Here is a 15429-nt window from a genome sequence, read left to right as displayed (position 1 = left end):
GTCTGGACAGTGCTGATTGGTCCTGTACTGATCACATGCACTCTTCCAAGAAAAAAAAAACCTCTCTAGCAATACACACCAAACTGAGCATTTGTAGAGTGACTCCACACAATATGTCTTATCAGGAGATAAGAGGGTGGCACTAGAAGAAAGGGAGGATCAGAGAAGACCGGATCAAACAGCATTATTACATAATGCAGAGGATTAACCCCTTAGGTTCCACGGCAAGTATAACAAGCATGCTTTACTGCATCTACAGACTGATTTTACTGTAGTGGGTTTAGTAACACTTTAACAAAAAAAGTATGAATTTTCTAGGTTTTCTTTGAAGCATGCCATTTGGCAGGCTGGAAGCTACTCTAAACAAGTTGAAAGTGAAAGTGGACAAAGTGGGTGTTATGGTGTCCTTTGGCAGGGGATGCAGACATATGCAAGGCACAGAGTCTAAGTGAGTTTGGCCTTGACCAGAGCCCCTGAGGGTGGAGATGAATCAGGAATCCTGGGAGTCTCAGTTTTATTTGCTGCAAACTGTCAATAGGCTCCAGCCTCCAGGATTTTACCCCCAAGGGAGGCGGCTGAAAGTGAAAAGCTATCCTGCAGAGACTTTACAGGGCTTCAAGCCAAGAGTGTAGTTGGGTCCAGGCAAGGGTCAAAGCATGCGGGGAACAAAAGAATAGTAAGGTCCAGACAGGGGCCCAAATAGGCAGCTTGCTAGAGAGTAGTTGAGCCTAGGTAGGGATCGATTCAAGAGGCAAGCTAGAAAGTGGATATGTACAGGCAGCGGTAATGGCAGGCGGCAGGAGAGAGAATTATGTTCCAAGCAGAGATTTAAGCTGCCCATAGACAGAGCAATTTTCTTTCCTGCAACCACAAATTGCAGGAAAGAAAATCACTCGATTCCACCATCAACACGGTCAGTGTTGATGTGAGAATCCCTCCCTCAGAGCCAGGGGCGGACTGACCATTTGGACACTCGGGCACAGCCCAAGGGCCCGGGGTCAGTAGGGGGCCCCATGAGATGCCCCTGGTACCTTTTTCATAGGCTTTTTTGAGTGTGCACAAGGACACGGGGCCCCATGATCCCCTATTGCCCGGGGGCCCCATGAGTTGTCAGTCCGCCCCTGCTCAAAGCCATTGTGTTCTCCTGGTGAGGGGAGCCGTCCTTGCTGGGAGAACACAGTGATTACTTCAAGTGGCTATATTAGACACTAGCAATAATCACATGTAATATCCAACAGGCTGTTTGTACCCAAGTTGATGGCTCAATTAACTAGAGTACATGCAGCCTGCCCATACATGGTTCGAATCTCGGCTAGTCCTTGATGAACCGGCCGGGATTCAAACCGTCTATGGCCGGCTTTAGGCAGGATGCAAACAAAAAATTAGTCTGGTCGAGGCAAGGTCTTGGCAGGCAACAAATACGAGAGCAGTCAGGTCAATCCAGGTCAGCAATAAACAGGCAACTAACTAGGTAAGTAATAGCTTTAAGCTCTCATGTAGCAATAAGACACAGCACCAGCCACTTCAAAGGCTGGAGCTTAAATACCTTTCTGGTCAGAGGACAGAACTAGAGTTGTTACTCGGAATTCTAGAAGTTTGGGAGGTAGTGGAAGTCCAAGTAATTCTGGAAATCTTGAAAGACCCTGCAGTTATCCATCACAGATCCTGCAGAGTCCTTCACTTGGTCCTTTAGAGTCCATTACAGGTCTTGTAGATGTAGAGTCCTACTGTCAGAGCCTGGGATCAAACCTGGGCCTTCTGTGGTGAGAGGCAATGTTTCTTCTCACTGAGCTACCTGGGATGCTGGACAACATTCTGCCTGATCTATTGGACAATCCTGACTTGTGCCTTGTTTTCTGTTGAACCTTGAACTCCTTGCTCCTCCCATGAACTTCCTGATAAAAGCCATGTCTCTGCACTTCCTGGTTGTCAGATTATTGTGCCTTCCCAGCCAATATCCCGCTTATCTTTCCTGCTGCCATCTACATCTTCGCTACCGACCTTTGGCTTGCTACTGGCTATGATTTTGCCTCATCCTCATCTACTACCATTTGTGACCGACCCTTGGCTTGTGACTGACTCCACTTCTGTTTGATCCCTAACCTGTTTGATCCACTATTGGTTTCCAGTTTGCTCATTCCCTGGTGGGGTGATCCTGAGATCTGCGACCTGGTATTAACACGCAGCCAAATCCATCTCCACCACTAGCAGCTCTGGTGAAAACCGGTTAATACTTAGACCCCGCACCTCAGGTGAGCCTACTTCCCAGGGTGACCCGCTGGTGTACCAACCCTGCTGGTTTCAGGTAAGCCTTTTACTGCTATAGCAACTGGTCTCTGAACCTGACCCAGACCGTGAAAACCTCCACTTGGTCTTCTAGAGTCCTTTACTTGGTCCTGTAGACTGAAATGGTCAGCCTTATGCTTTGATGGGCAACAAAGAGACAGGTTGCCTGCTACCAGTTCTTTAATACCAGAAGAGACACCGCGGAGGGTCATGTGACTACAGATTAATGTCACTTTATTTGCTCTGTTCCCAAGCATCCATTGAAACCACTTTTAGTGCCCCTTCTCCAAGTACCATGTGAAATCACACACTTCTCTTTATTAGGGTTGTTATCAGAGATGTTTTTTTTTTTTTTCCTTCAAAGACATTTTCAAACACAATCTAGTTTAAACTTCTCTTTCCATCACGGAGTGTATTATTTGGCGGTGAATCACTTCCAGCAAAATTAAGTGTTTCTGAATCATTTTTCTGAACTGTAAATAATGTTATTATTTCTAAAAAAAAACACATCTTGTTATTCAGTGAAGTTTTCGAAAAAGGAACCAATTCCAAATTCCACAGATTTCCCGTCCTGAGTGACATTTGACTGCTTTAGATTAATAGGTTTAGAAATGTGAAAGCCATTACAGGAGCAGTTGGCTGCGGGGAAAATTATGTCCCTTTTGTAATCCAATTTTTTTTTTTTTTTTTTTATGGTTCGTTCTTATTGATGTAAAAAGAGTGTGGAAGGGTTAGAAATTATACCAGGTTGTTATTGCTCTCTGTGTCTCTTTTGGGGGATTCCCCCTAATTTCCTGTCCCAATTAACAGAAGAGTAAATCTCTTTAATGCCAGAACAAGAGGGTAATAAACAGGCTGCAATGTTAGTTTCGCCCCCCCTTCCCCGGGTCTGTGAGAAGGCATTCACTAATCCATGAGCCAGTCTGATGGGGACACTAATGTAAGGAGGCACTCTGATCAAGACATTTGATGTAAAGGGATGCTCTGATGGGGGCATTGATGTAAGGGTGCACTCTGATGTAAAGTTTATGTAGAGGGGCACTCTGATTGGGCAGATGATGTAAGGGGGCACTCTGATGTAAAGTTTATGTAGAGGGGCACTCTGATTGGGCAGATGATGTAAGGGGGCACTCTGATGTAAAGTTTATGTAGAGGGGCATTCTGATTGGGCAGATGATGTAAGGGGGCACTCTGATGTGGACATTTTATGTAGATCGGCACTCTGATGGGTCAGATGATGTAAGAGGGAACTCTGATGTAGGGGGGCGCTCTGATGAGGACAACCCATGTGAAGGAGCATTGTGATGGGGACACCTGATGTAAGGGGGCACTTTGAGGGGGAAGTTGATGTAAGGGGGTACTCTGATACAGACGATGTAAGGGGGCACTCTGATGAGGACAGTCCATGTAAACGGGAACTGTGATTGGGACACCTAATGTAAATGGGAACTCTGATGTAAAGGGGACCCTGTTGGGGACCCTGATTTTAAGGGGGACTCTGATAGGGACCCTGATGTAGAAGGGGACACTGATGAGGACCATGATGTAGAAGGGGACACTGATGGGGACCCTGATGTAGGGAGGCACACTGATGGAGACCCTGATGTAAGGACAGTCCATGTAAACGGGAACTGTGATTGGGACACCTAATGTAAATGGGAAATCTGATGTAAAGGGGACTCTCATGGGGACCCTGATGTAAGGAGGACTCTGAAAGGGACCCTGATTTTAAGGGGGACCCTGTTGGGGACCCTGATTTTAAGGGGGACACTGTTGGGGACCCTGATGTAGAGGGGGACACTGATGAGGACCATGATGTAAGGGGGACCCTGATTGGGACACTTGATATAAGGGAGCACAGGTTCTGTTTAATCATCCTAATACATACTTGTGTTTCCCAGGTCATGACTCATAGTACAGAAGCCCACCGAGTGAACTGGGAATACTGATTTCCTGCATGTCTGTCACACTGTGTGACAGACTGTCATTGACTTACATACGGTGTTGACATTATGCCCCTTGATTTTTCTTTTTTTTTTGAGAACCCCTAGATGAGATAGGCTAGATCTGGCCCTGGTAATAAAATCTTGATGGAGGTTCTAATATTTTCCACTCTGCATGGGGCTAGGACCAGCCAGGGCTGCTTTCAATTAAAAAGCATGACTAGTGTAGAAGAGATGTGCTAGTTAAGACCATAGCTACTGAACCATCCCCTACATAACTCTCTCTCTCTCTTTCACTCCATATCCCCCATCCCCCCAACTCTCAATGTACCAATGAAGGAGACCAAACCACCGTTGAAGTAAAATGGCCATCATGGCCTTTTATTAACAATTCAACTTAAATAACACAAAAACATTCCTTAAAACGGAAACATACAGGAAAAAGTTGTTGGTCTTAGAAGGCACAAAACAATACCGATATCCGCCTGTGGAACCTTAACTAGTTGCCGACCGCAGATAGCCGAATGACGGCTTCACTGCGGCCAGCCAGTTCTGGGTGGACGTCAGATGACGTCCCCCCAGAACGCGCTCTCCTGCGCGCCCCAGGGGGCGCGCACCTGGCGATCTCCGTGATCGCTGTGTCCTACGGACACAGCTGATCATGAGATGTGGTAAAAGGCCAATCATACCGGCCTTTTACCACGTGATCAGCGGTGTCCAATGACACGCTGATCACAGGGAAATGCAAGTGCCGGTTCTCGGCTGCACTTTCCTCACGCTGTCAGATCGTGAGGAAAGTACCGCCGAGAACCGGCAGTTGTCAGAGCGGGGATCGGCACCGATCATCAGTGCCCTGATGATCGGTGCCCAGCAGTGCCACCCACAAGTTCCGCCCACCTGTGCCCAGCAGTGCGCCCACTAGCTCCGCCCACCTGTGCCCAGCAGTGTCACCCACCTGTGCCACTCTGCAGTGTCACACACCTGTGCCACTCTGCAGTGTCACACACCTGTGCCACTCTGCAGTGTCACACACCTGTGCCACTCTGCAGTGTCACACACCTGTGCCCAGCAGTGCCACCCACCTGTGCCCACCCACCTGTGCCCACTAGTGCCACCCACCTGTGCCCACTAGTGCCACCCACCTGTGCCCACCCACCAGTGCTGCCCACCAGTGCCACCCACCAGTGCAGCCAGTCAGTGCCACCAGTCAGTGCCCAGCGGTTGTGCCAGTCAGTGCCGCCAGTCAGTGCCCAGCAGTGATGCCAGTCAGTGCCATCTATCAGTACCCATCATCAGTGTTACCTATCATTGCCACCTATCAGTGCTGCATATTAGTGCCGCCTATCCGTGACACCTCATTAGTGCTGCCTATCAGTGCCGCCTATCCGTGCCACCTCATTAGTACTGCCTATCAGTGCCCTTTAGTGCTGCCTATCAGTGCCCATCAGTGCCGCCTATCAGTGCCCATCAGTGCTGCCTCATCAACGCACATCAGTGAAGGAGAAAAAATACCTGTTTGAAAAATTTTATAATAAAAACATAGAAACTTTTTTTTTTTTTCAAATTTTTTGCACTTTTTTAATTTATAGCGCAAAAAGTAAAGCGCCCAGTGGCGATTAAATACCACCAAAAGAAAGCTCTATTTGTGAGAAAAAAATGATCAAAATTTCATATGGGTACAATGTTGCATGACCGCGCAATTGTCAATCAAAGTGCGGCAGCGCTGAAAGCTGAAAATTGGCCTGGTAAGGAAGGGGGTATAAGTGCCTGGTAGGCAAGTGGTTAACCATAATGTTAATACTAAGCCTCCAGCTACAATGCACCGGCTCAGTGACAAAACACACCATCCGCAGTGCAGAACCTCCACCTTCCAGTTAAACCTTGGCTAACCGGAATGCACCTGGGCACACTATACCACCGATGGGTCCCAACCATTCACTGTAGCTTAAAATTATTGGCCGTCTCCAAAGACCAACAACCGCCCCAAAGCCAGAACAAACTGGGAACTGAAAGACTCAATCAACCCCAAGGAAGGGTGGGAGGGAAGTTTCCTCTTCTGCTGCCACTCCTGTACTGGATCGTCCGACCCTCCACCACTCCCAAAGGTGCCGAAGACCCCCACCCCGCACTACCCATCACCAATCAGGTAAACCTACATGTTTTACAACCTTCCCACCTTTCCTTAACTATTTACATTCCTTCCTACCCTCTTCACATAGTCATGTCTACCCTATTTTTTTGTTTTTTTGCTACAGGCACCGCCAAGGGTGGACTGACAACTCATGGGGCCCCCGGGCAATAGGGGATCATGGGGTCCCTGTGTCCTTGCCCAAACTCAAAAAAGCCTATGAAAAAGGTACCAGGAGCATCTCATGAGGCCCCCTACTGACCCCGGGCCCTCGGGCAGTGCCCTTGTTTCCAAATGGTCAGTCCGCCCCTGGGCACCGCTATATGGTAACATTGCATCCAGACTGTACTTTGTAGTTACAATGGAGGAAGCATTTTTGCCGTCTCCTCTTCCCCCGTGATCAGACTGTACCAGGGGTGGACTGACAACTCATGGGGCCCCCAGGCAATAGGGGATCATGGGGCCCCTGTGTCCTTGCCCAAACTCAAAAAAGCCTATGAAAAATGTACCGGGCATCTCATGGGGCCCCCTATTGACCCCGGACCCTTGGGCAGTGCCCGAGTTTCCAAATAGTCAGTCCGCCCCTGGACTGTACATTGCAATCATCTAGTTAGTTATAAGGTGGAAGACTGCTGCAGGGGCAGATCTGTCTCAGACATCTGCAAATACAGTCAAGAACTGCACATGGACCAGGATTATGGTTTTGTCTTTAACCCCTTCATGACCATCTAACACATATGGCAGCAAAAGGGAGGACCTTAACACCCATGCACCTCAAATATGCATCAGTGAGTGTTCAATGTTTCTGTGCTGAGAGCACGCTCATCGCTCACTCCCAGTACAGAGACTGGGCTGTGAAGGACAGCTCTTGGTCCCTGACAATATCTGGTAGTCATCAGGACTGGCTTCTGATCATAGTGAAGAAATGTCACCAGCACACAAGGATTCCTCAAAATTCACAGGAGGCAGGAAATATTGGATGATCATGTGACCACTGTGATTGGTTGTCAGTGACCACAAGGCAACGTTTCGAAGCCACACAGGGCCCCTTCATCAGGCAAGGGGCCTTGCATGCCTCTGAAACATTGTCTTGTGTTTACAATGTGTCCAGGAAATAAAGCTTTTGACCCATTTTGAGGAATCCTTGGTTTGCTGGTGACATTTCTTCACTTGGATTTTCTATGGTTCCAAGCCCGTGGTCATTACAGCACCCATCAATACCGCATAGTCATTTGCAAGAACTGTGTTGGGAATATTATGTTTGGCTCCCAATCATGTGGCCACTGTGACAGCCAATCAAAGTGGTGACATTATCAGCCAATCTTTCCTGTCTCCTCGCCATTCTGAACTTTTAAAGGGATGCCTTAAACAACATTTCAGTTCTACCAAGCAGTAATAGAGCATATAGACATGCAAGGGAAAGGGCAAACACAAGCAGGGTGGTCAATAATCACATTCCACAAGTTCTCAAGGTTATGGAACACAAGAAGAGTGCAAGGACCTGGTGGTGTCCACTGTTGGTAGTTAATGACAAGTGGAGTGCACGTGTAGGTGGGGCTTAGGCCCACGGTACCCAATCAGGGAAAGACCACATAATTTTTGATGTTGTAATTTATCTTGTAGATTGTAAACAGGTTAGTAGTAACTAATAAAGACCGTATTTTATTGGCACTGATATAAAGCACTATATTGGTTGGTAATTATACAGTGTCACCAGGCTTGGGCCTGTATTACTGGAGGATGCTTCCTTTGGAGGGGTGGTGGTTTGCAGTGTTTCAGTATGGCACTTAAAATACTGCTGAGAAGAGCTCCTTGTTACAGGTACCAGAATGTTTCCTCAAGGCCGATTTTGTACTTGAGCTGACCCTATCGCCAGGAACCTTTCCCTTCGCTATGGACTTTCCCTCACCAGCAAGATCTCTATTCCTAGCCCACCACTTGCTCCAAAGATGCAGGAGACCCTATAGATAAGGTTCCTGGTTAAGATGGACCACTCAGGTCACCAGAGGTTACAGTCCAGTCAGAGAGCAGGCTTTTCTGAGATCCCGATGGAGTCCACAGGGGGACAATTCCTCTAACAAACTCCTCCCCATTTGTAATAATGGCACAGAGCCACCTACAGGACAGAGGGAAAACTGGTACCTACCTACACATGCACGTGGCTCCTGATACACTTGTATCCTGAGCAATGGGCCGAGCGTTTTCCTTGTAAGTGTAACTAGGTTTACTTTATGGAATTTTAATAAAACCGTTTGTGAATTGAGGATGCTTTCCTTTGTTTTTTACTTCTAGTATAATCTGATGGAGGCTTCTCCCTGAAAGTGGAGCAGAGGCAGCAATATTTCCCATATAAGACAAGTGTATTTGACCCTCTTATTAGTTTAAGGGGTCATAGACATCCATTGAGTTCTGACTACATTGGGGGAGCATGGTGCATGGAACCACATTTGAAGAAAGACCACAGATAAATTAGGAAAATATATATCAAAATTGGTGATATAAAAGAAAAAAAAAATAATATAATAAAAGTCTGTACAAAATTATTCAAAATTGTGTCCTTTGATACTACACCCCCGGAACGAAGCCACGAATCCCTGTGGAGATATGCGATGGGGAGAGGTAGTGACATCACCACGCATCCTTACACGGCGAGCACTGGAATGTTTAAAGGGCTGGATCAAGGAAAGATCTGAGGAGGGAGAGATCCATATGACCATCCAGGCTTACATAGTAGCCCTCTATCTGCAACCTTCACCTGCATCATCTCAGGCTGATTGGAAGGAGAGCACACAGATATTTCATCCTTGCTGAACTCTGCACCAAGTTTGTTTTGTGTTTTTGCACAATATTTATGGAATCTCACTTTTTATTCATTTTTCATATTTTTCTATTTATTAATTGGATTATTTATTTAATCATTGAAGGAAACAAATTTGAATAATTTTGTACAGACTTTTATTATATTTTATTTTTTTCTTTTATATCACCAATTTTGATATATATTTTCCTAATTTATTTATTCACTATTAACACATGTTTGGGTATTGATTGGCATTACAATCATTTATGGTTACACATAAGAGATCATGCAGCTATTAGAGATTTAATGTAAATACAGTTTTTATACTATATACAGGTAATAGGTATTGATAGAGCGCAGTATCTATATTTTCTTCATTTATTTGCACTGATAACTCACATTTATGAGGGTGAGCAAGATAACCTGCGATCTTATTGATAGAAGCTGTTTATTATACACCTTATTGGCTCACAAGTACATTTTTAATATTCAATTAAAGACCACAGATACATGCTTGAAAACCCCAGGAATAAAAGTGAAGCATACAAAAACAGAGAAGTGCCCGTATGATTAAATAGCTTAATATAATATAAACTGCTGGTAAAATCAAAGAGCAAAAGTAAATGGACAAAAAATTCAAACAGTGGCCAGCAGTTAGAGATACCTCAGAAGATGACAGATAGGACGTGGGATAGCTATGGTTACCTCATCTCAGCATTAAACAATACACTGGTAAAAGTGACTTCATCTGAGGATTATCTATTACATATGTTTGAGGAGTAAAACAGACATCCCAAAGTTTTCATGACTATTGCACCAGAGATAGGCTCGTCCACTTCCCCATTACCACCATTACCGTTCCGCACCAACCCCCTTCCCCTTAACCAATTATACTAACAAAAGACATGACACCAATTTTGGAGTAAATGACCAACATGGCCTTTTATTAACAACTCAAGTTACAATACACCAACCATTCCTTATAACAGAAACTCAAAGAATTGTTGTTGGTCTTCGAAGGCACCCCAAACGATCCGAAATGCACCTGCGGACAACCATATACACCAGGCCTCCAGCCGCAACCAACCAGCTCGGAGACAACCATACCGTCCGCAGTGCAGCACCACCACCTTCCAGTTAAACCTTGGTTAACTGGGAATGTTCCCGGGCACACCATACCACCGATTGGTCCCACACCATTGTTGTTTACCTTCCAAATAAGAACCGCCTCCAAACACCAACAACCGCCCATGAACCAACATAATCCCCCCTCTACCTGGGGGGACCCAAAACACACCCAAACAGGGAGGGCGGGAGGGAAGCTCACACTCCTGCTGTCCAGCTAAACTAACGCCCCCTCACAGAACCTCCCACCCTAAGGTGCAGCAAAAGCCCACCTACACCAACCTCTACCAATCATCTACCCCCCACTATCAAAACAAATCCCCCTGGAGCTAACCTTAACCCTTTCTGCTCCTCCTTCCCCCACTCTGGGCCTAGTCATGTATGCCCTGCGCTATTTCTTCTTTATTTTCGCTACGGGCATTTCTTTTCAAACATAACTTCTTATCCATAGTGTATATACTCACCGGCCACTTTATTGGGTACACCTTGCCAGTAATGGGTTGGACCTCATTTTTTCTTCAGAACTGCCTTAATTCTTCCTGTCGTAGATTCAACAAGGTGTTGAAAACATTCCTCAGAGATTTTGGTCCATATTGACATGATAGAATCACGCAGTTGCTGCAGATTTGTCGGATGCACATCCATGATGGGAATCTCCCATTCCACCACATCTCAAAGGTGCTCTATTGGATGGAGATCTGGAGACTGTGGAGGCCATTAGAGTCCAGTGACCTCATTGTCATGTTCAAGAAACCAGTTTGAGATGATCTGAGCTTTGTGACATGGTGCATTATCCTGCTGGAAGTAGTCATCAGAAGATGGGGACACTGTATTAATAAAGAAATGGACATGGTTAGTAAGAATACTCAGGTCACAGTGTTTAAACAATGCTCAATTGGTGCTAAGGGGCCTAAAGTGATCCAAGAAAATATCCCCCACACTATTACACCACCACCACCAGCCTAAACCGTAGATATAAGGCAGGATGGACAGTGGTGTATTTAGGTTCTAGGCAACACAAAAATCAGCTCCACCCCCCCCCCCCCCACAGAGAGACCCTGACACTGACCAACACCCCCCCCCCCCCCCACCACAGGCTGGTTTTTTTACTGTATTACTCTGAGATTTATTAAAGGCACACCTCCATACAAGGTGTTTTATATGGCTACAAACTACACAGCGCCTGGCTCTGGTTAATACTACTTTATTAAGTAGACCTGTTCAATTGCTTCGTAACACAAATTGCTAATCAGCCAATCACATGGCAGCAACTCAATGCATTTAGGCATCTAGACGTGGTGAAGACAACTTACTGAAGTTCAAACCGAACATCAGAATGGGGAAGAAAGGGGATTTAAGTGGCTTTGAATGTGCATGGTTGTTGGTGCCAGATGGGCTGGTCTGAGTATTTAAAAAACTGCTGACCTACTGGGATTTTCACACACAACCATCTCTAGGGTTTACAGAGAATGGTCCGAAAAAGAGAAATTATCCAGTGAGAGGCAGTTGTGAGAATGATAATGCCTTGTTGATGTCAGAGGAGAATGGGCAGACTGGTTGCTGCAACATTCAGATGGTTGGGTCAGAATTTGGTGTAAACAACCTAAAGCATGGATCCATCCTGCCTTGTATCAACGGTTCACGCTGGTGGTGGTGGTGTCATGGTGTGGGGGAAAATTTCTTGCCATTAGCAAGGTGTACCTAATAAAGTGGATGGTGAGTGTATACTGTATATACTATGGATTCCATTGAATAAATCATGTTTGGAATGGAACCTTTGGGATGCCCATTTTACTCATCAAACATATGTTCTACATAATCCTTCAGATGAAGTCACTTTTACCAGTGTATTGTTTGTTTAATGCTGAGATGTGGTCACCCATAGCTATCCCATGTGTCATCTTCTGAGGTTCCTCTAACTGCTGGCCACTGTTATTAATATTTATATGTGTGTATGTATATATATATATATATATATATATACACACACACATTTTTTCTCTATTTTCTTTATGATGGTAAAGGCTTAATTAAAAAAGAAAAAACAATCATATTATACTTACCTGCTATGTGCAATGGTTTTGGTTTTGCACAGAGTAGCCCGGATCCTCCACTTTTTGGGTGTCTGGTGCTCCTGGCCCCTCCCTCCTGTCGGGTGCCCCCACAGCAAGCAGCTTGCTATGGAGGCACCCGCTGCTCCGTGTGTCCATTCACACACATGGTTCTGTCCCTTCTCTCTTCTCATTGGCTCACTGGCTGTGACTGACAGTAGTGGGAGCCAATGGCTGAGAGGGAGTTCAGGATAGATGAAGCTCCAGTGCACATTGCTGGATCGAAAGGGGGCTTATGTGTGTATTGGAGGGTGGGGGGGGGGGAATGCTGCACAGATGGTTTTTTACCTTTATGCATAGAATGCATGAAGGTAAAAACCTTGAGACTTTAGAACCGCTTTAACAACATTTTTAAGTATATTTTTTCGGTAAAAATATAGAAGATTCTGTATTTCATATTTATCTATTTCTAGCCAGCATGTGGCTCAGTTCTTCTCCAGCCCCCTCTCTCACTCTTTTCACTCTGTACAGTTTGACTTAACCACTTCCAGACCGGACACTTTCACCCCCTTCCTGACCAGGGCAATTTTCAGCTTTCAGCGCTATCACAGTTTGAATGACAATTGTGCGGTCATGCAACACTGTACCCAAATTAATTTTTTACCATTTTTTTGAGACAGATAAAGCTTTATTTTGGTGGTATTTATTCACCGCTGGGATTTTTATTTTTTTTTGCTATGTAAATGACAAAGTCCAAAAATTTAGAAAAAAGTGGGGTTTTTTTGGTTTTTTTTTTAATAAAATTTTGCAAACAAATAATATTTCATCATAAATATTGGCCAAAATGTATTACTTTATCTTTTTAGTAAAAAAAAAATCCAAATTAGTTTATAACCAAAAATTATAATTTTTAAACTTTTTTTTTTTTTTTACACTTTTATTTTATTTTTTTATAATTTTTTTTTTTTTTTTACATACTGTCACCCTAGCAGTACCATGATGACACTGTACTACTTGTGGGGGGTGATGAAGATTTTTTTTTTTTAACACTGATTGCTTTTACACCCATATAGGATGTAAAAGCAATCCTTTCTCCTTCTCTGGCTGCATTCTTGCAGTCATTGAGAAATACTGGTGTGAGCTGTGATTGGTCACAGCTTGTCACATGGTACAAGGCTGTTGTGAATAGCCTTGTACCATGTGACCTCTGTGAGCATTCACAGATTTCACACGTAGTAAGCAATGATGTCACATCTTGCTTACTACTTTGCCTGTGATCACTGGTTGGCCAATCAGTGATCACATGATCGGGACCTCATACAGAGGTCCCGTCCGACGATCGGTGTTTCACTGTGTCCGGAGGGTACAGCGGGCACCGGATCGCGGTGCTGCGCGCTCCCAGGGAGCGCGCACAAGCAGGGTGTGTGGAGGCCGTTTATAAATGGCCACCTGACCCTGCACTGCCACAGTTCGGCATTTTATATACAACGGCCGGTCAGGAAGTGGTTAAAGAAAGACAGCTTGAATGCAGACAGCTTCCGTTTGGCTCTCTCTGCAGAAAACCCCTAATACTCTGTGATTCCTGTGCCATCCCTGTGTCCGTACTGCAAGGGTTAAGAGCTTGTTTTTTGCCTAGGGGAGAGGAGGAAGGAGAAATACAGTACTTACCTGATCCTTCACTCCTCCCTGCACTGGTCCTTGCGGCTCTTGCTCCTCCCCCGCGATCCGGTGGTCTTGAGCAGTGGACTGTTCCTGACATCATCACGCCCAGAGCAGGCTCCATAGACATGTTCAGGACATGAGGATGCCAGGAACAGTCCACTGCTAGATTATGGTGGAGTTCTATTTGCTGGTGGAGTGGAGGATCAGGTGACTATAAAGCCAGCCATACATGAATTGAACTACGACAGGTTCAGCAAGGACCAGACTAATTTTGATCCATGTATGGGCACCCTGATTGTACACCAATTGATTGACTTGTGTACAACCAGCCTTTCAGGTTTTTCCTGAGCAATTAATGCTGCTGGCTATAACCCTAATCATTGTGATCTGATGGCGGGGAAGGCCTGGGAGGCAGTTAAAGAGACTTGTACATAGTTCCAGGAAGATTGTCCTCAGTTGCCATTCCCTTGGTCATCCCATACACCCCTTAATCCATCCAAGTTAATAATCCCCTAAAAAAACATAAAAAAACAAGCTCAAGGACTATTTACTGTCTACTGGATGCAAGTCTGTGTGAGAAATGCGTGATCATCACCATCGCTCTGGGAATCTACCTGCATAACACAACGCACCGAACAGCTCCACGTAATGAAACATTCTATGAGTCTATTGATTAGCCACCCTTCAGGTTACATCTCTCTTGTACTTAAAGTATGATATTGGATTGTTTTGGGAGGTTTTTTAGATACACATGTAAAATCTATTGACTTCATGTAAATAAAGTTTTCAATATGTATTAATATTTTAAACAACCTGTATTTAGTAGTGTAGTTTGTTTTATATATATATATATATATATATACACACACAGTATACAGCAGGCCTCAAAACTTCCACTCGCCTGCTCACATAGAAATAGTGAGGGTGTGTCCCAAGGAGTAGGGGGTGGGTGTGGTCAGAGCATCTGTGGCGCTCCCAGCCACACCTTCTCCCTGCTAGCTAGGGAATGCAGCACTGCCTCTGATGTACCTGAGAGGGGGTAGGGCCAAGAGCTCCACTGACGCTCTGACCCTGCCCCATGCAGCCTGTATGCTCAGAGCTGAGATTGGAGTGGACTTCTGAGAGCAGGTGGTGAGCACAGGGGGTGTTTTTAGGGGCACCCCAGTCTTAGTCCATAGGGTTCAATATTGAGTTGGCCCCGCCCTTTGCAGCTAGAACAGCTTCAACTCTTCTGGGAAGGCCATCCACAAGGTTTAGGAGGGTGTCTATGGGAAGGTTGGACCATTCTTCCAGAAGAACATTTGTGAGGTCAGGCACTGATGTCGGGGGAGGAGGCCTGGATCGCAGTCTCCGCTCTAATTCATCCCAAAGGTGTTCTATGGGGTTGAGGTCAGGACTCTGTGCAGGCCAGTCAAGTTCCTCAACCCCAAACTG

The sequence above is a fragment of the Staurois parvus genome, unplaced genomic scaffold (assembly GCF_062004578.1).
Source record: "Staurois parvus isolate SC_StPar_1 unplaced genomic scaffold, SC_StPar_1.0 ptg001642l, whole genome shotgun sequence".
NCBI lineage: Eukaryota > Metazoa > Chordata > Amphibia > Anura > Ranidae > Staurois > Staurois parvus.
The sequence above is the reverse complement of the archived record's forward strand: the minus strand, read 5'-3'. Positions refer to the sequence as shown.